Raw genomic sequence first — 2,656 nt, 5'->3', positions numbered from 1 at the left:
ATTGAGTCAAACCCATCGGTAGGATGTGGTAGACCTTCAACTTTAGAAGGAATCACCTAATTGTTTCGAGATATCCTAAGTGTGTCTTCCCCTCCCTTTAGAAAATCTGTTTGCATAACTGTTGCTAGGACGCTAAGTCATCACTGAAAATGTCGGTCTTAAACTCTTGAAAAAAATATTTCAAACATATTATTTGCCACCTGGTAATAATATGAACACAGAACTTGAATCTAGACCCCCTGAAGATTTCTCAACAGATAATCTCGTGTACTTTAAGTTTGAACCAATTACGTCGGTGGACGTCGAGCGATCGTTTTCAATGTACAAGAGTCTACTCAGAAATGGCAGATAATTTTACTTTGAATACTTGTATAAACATCTCATATAATTCAATGTAACTTTCAAGATAAATATAAGTTTGACAATATTTAAAAAATATACAATTATTAATTCAAATTTATATATTTTTTGTATCAGGCATAAGTAACTGGAAATTGGGATACAAGTTTCAAGTTGAATAGCTGGAGTACAATACCATGGCGCTTGTAAAGACCGTTATTTATAGTGAAGCATATTTTACTTGTTCTCATCCTAACGCTGATCTTAAATGAACGGTTTGTTAATATCGCTTTCGTAAGAGTAGTTAGCTTTTTGAAGTGTATGTATTTCTTCAGTTTAAGAGTCAGATATTTAAGCCAAATCGATAAAAAAATATAAGTACAGTAGTATAATGTGTGTAAAAACGAACGAGGACAAAACTAAAATTGTACAAGATATTATGATAATATAATAATACTTACAAGTTATAATGACGTTCGTCATAGAAGAAAACAATTAAAAAGGATAAAGATAATATATAGTATATACCCACACAGTGGCGTGACGAAGTACTTTATTTGAGGCACGTGCCTCAGCTTAAAGGGTAGTGGGTGTCCTGGAGACTAGGGGCATTTCACATCATATAGTAAATAATTTATTAAGTACACACTAAGACTAAGCTGATCATTCTACTCAGTTACCATTTACGTAATTATTTATACATAATAGTGTCTATAATAATTACTAATATAAATTATTGTGCCTCATAAGTTAATGAAGTTCGCCACGCCACTGTACCCACATATTTTAATTACCGATATTTGCGTAATAACGAATGTGCATTGGAGAAGAGGTCTTGGAACGATAAATCTAATGGCTGACAGAGTACACTACCGAGTTTTATCGATGTGGTGATTATAAAATTAACCAGCTAATAATCGTATTGGCACTTAAAAAAAAAACCACAATTGAAACATTGGTGTGATCTATTTAGTCATTGGGATATTGACGACTGGTGAACAAATGCAATATACTGTAAAGCAGTGGTGGATTTACGTGGGGGTCCAGTGATACTGGACCCCTCCCCCCAGGAAATCAATATAAATATTTATGTTATAATATAACATAAATATTTATATTTATATAGGTATATTATACCTATTTCAAATATTAAATAAATAAATAATATGTTCAATAATTATTTTTAATTTTTCAACAATCATATTATATTATATAACAAAAATATTTATAAAATAAAAATAATAGGTTAGAAACCTACCTTTGAAATATATATTAATTTTCAGGACCCCCAGAAAAATTTTAGTTTCCGTCATTACTCACTGCTGACATAGATTAAGGGCCGTTATTACAATATCCTGCTAAGGTGTACGCTAACGTAGCGGATACATTTAGCGGCTGCTTTTTAATATTCCATTATTACAATGTACCGTTACGTAAAATTTTACCGCTAACTACGAGATAGCGGTCACTTTACTAGCGGCAAGCTTTATTGCCCGTTAAAGTAGCTAGCGGGAAGAATCCATAAAGTATAAGCACTGGATATTTATATTTTTGCATTTACTTTGCGAATTTATTGTGATGTTTTTTTTTTATCAGTTAGATCTATTCGGAAACTCATTTGCTGCTGTGTTTTCTACAACTGTGCCATGACACTGTGTTCTTTTTATTTTTTTGGCCATAAAATATTTAACTTAAAATGAATAGTTTAAATAATTTGATTGGGTTTATTGATGATGTTATTAATTTTGGCCGTAGAAGACCACAACAATATAAAGATAGGAACTACTATAATATTATAAAATAATAAAATAAAATAATAATATATAATAAAATAATGGTATTAATAAATAATTGTGTTCTGAAATATTGTTTGATCTTATAGAGTATACCTACCTAATATCTTGGTTACCTAACACACGAATGTTTTTTAGGAATATGGCATTAGTTCAAATGAATCAAGTACTACTTACTCTACGCTTTTAAACTCTGTGAACAATGCTCATATCAGTAGCAGATAAGTTAGGCGTAATTGTATCTTCCGCAAACCGAACGATTAAAAATGTATCATATGCTATTGCGGGACTTTTTTATAAATCCCTAATGAATTGGTCGAAACAAAGATGAAAATGTTCAAGATTGCCCGATTTCCTTTAGTATTGTGCAATTTATTGCACACATGTGCGAATTCAATCTCCAGGCGGTGAATTCGCAGAATCATTTAGATTTTAGAAGTCGAAAAGGGTATAAAAACATATCAATATACTTTTAATTTACACATTACACTTACACATTACCATAAGCTCATAATTAATTAAAC

Source organism: Acyrthosiphon pisum, chromosome A2 (assembly GCF_005508785.2).
Source record: "Acyrthosiphon pisum isolate AL4f chromosome A2, pea_aphid_22Mar2018_4r6ur, whole genome shotgun sequence".
Classification (NCBI taxonomy): Eukaryota; Metazoa; Arthropoda; class Insecta; order Hemiptera; family Aphididae; genus Acyrthosiphon; species Acyrthosiphon pisum.
Note: the sequence above shows the minus strand (reverse complement) of the source record.